At 40.7% G+C, this 1,580-nt stretch overlaps 1 protein-coding gene across 2 annotated transcripts in view; it reads right to left on the bottom strand.

The window, feature by feature from the left end:
• Ube2k (ubiquitin conjugating enzyme E2 K) overlaps positions 1-1,580 on the bottom strand; it is a 58,142-nt gene that overhangs the window by 15,835 nt on the left and 40,727 nt on the right. The window lies entirely within an intron of this gene.

Below are 1,580 nucleotides of genomic sequence, written 5' to 3'. Positions count from 1 at the left end.
AGAAAATTCATACCAGCAACGGCTACAAAAACAAAATAATAACAAATATTAAATCACTGTATTCAATGATATCTATCTTCTCTCAATAGCTCTAAAGAATGATCACTACTGATTGGATTTGTGACAGGCCAGGCTCATTCACCTGGTATAAGATCATGCTATTAGCTTGACTTTAGACCACAGCTCAGACTTCATCCCACATTCTATTCTCTGCCTCAGTATCATATTCAAGAATTTTGTTGTTGTTTTTCTGCCTGAATTTTGTATGCTATTTCTTTTCTCAGTAACATTTTCTATACTCTCTTCTCTGCACTAAGCTCATACTTTTAGCTTCCATTATTTATCACCTCGCCCTAACCTAATCCCACAACTTTCTCTACTTTTTCCTGTCATACAATTAACTTTCCATCTTTAATCTCCAGTGTCTAAAGGACCTGACACTATTATGACAAAACTGTTATCCTGGGGATAAAACAAGAGTCTGCCCCACCCTTTTCTTTTTTAGTTTCTCAAGTCAGGGTGTCTCTGTAGCTTTGGAACCTGTCCTGGAACTTGCTCTGTAGACCTGGCTAGCCTCAAACTCAGAGATCTGCCAGCTTCTGCCTCCCCAATGCTGGGATTAAAGGCGTTTACCTCCACCACTTGGCAACAAGAGCTCTTTTACATACAGACAAAGTCACTAAGACATATAGAACTTATGCACAGTAACCATTTCTTTTGTTTTTCCAGACAAAGTTTCTCTGTGTAGCCCTGGCTATCCTGGAACTTGCTCTGTAGACCAGGCTGGCTCTGAACACTGAGATCTAGCCTCGGAAAGCATCACCACATGTGAGTGTACTTAAACTACACTTGAATGGGTCCCTGAAAAGGCTAGAAATGGATGTCAGGTCACTTAGAGCTGGAGTTCGAAAAAATTGTAAGCTGCCTATGATGCGTGTCTAGAACTGATCTCAGGTCCTCTGGGAAGGCAACAAGAGCTTTAAACTGAACCATCCAGCCCTCCAGTAACAATTTCTTTGTAAGAGATAAGCACAAAAATGTACAACTTAATAATCAATCAATACATTAAACTCATAAAGACATCAAAGAGTCACTGAAATTATCAGCAATATCTCAAGGAAAGCACAGTATTCTGTAATTTTTTAATATATTTTGAGACAAAGTCTCACTACGTATCCCTGACAGGCCTGGAACTATGTAGATCAGGCTAGCCAGGAGATCTGCTTACCTGTCTCCCAAGTACTAGGATTAAAGGTATGTTCCAGTACACCCAGCTATACTGCAATTTCTTTGTTTTTAGATTTATTTTATGTATATGAGTGTTCCGTGAACTTTATGCCAAAAGAGGGCATCAGATCCCACTATAAGACGGTTATGAGCCACCATATGGTTTCTGGGAACTGAACTCATGACCTCTGGAAGAGCAGCCACTCTTCTTAACTGCTGAGCCATCCATCTCTCCAGTAATCTTAAAGCTCTTCAACCTTTCTATTTTGTTTTGGTTAGAAAATGATGACCTCAGCCAGGCGGTGGTGGCACACGCCTTTAATCCCAGCACTCGGGAGGCAGAGGCAGGCGGA

This window comes from Microtus ochrogaster, linkage group LG1 (assembly GCF_000317375.1).
Source record: "Microtus ochrogaster isolate Prairie Vole_2 linkage group LG1, MicOch1.0, whole genome shotgun sequence".
NCBI lineage: Eukaryota > Metazoa > Chordata > Mammalia > Rodentia > Cricetidae > Microtus > Microtus ochrogaster.
Note: the sequence above shows the minus strand (reverse complement) of the source record. Positions and strands in the feature narration are given on the sequence as shown.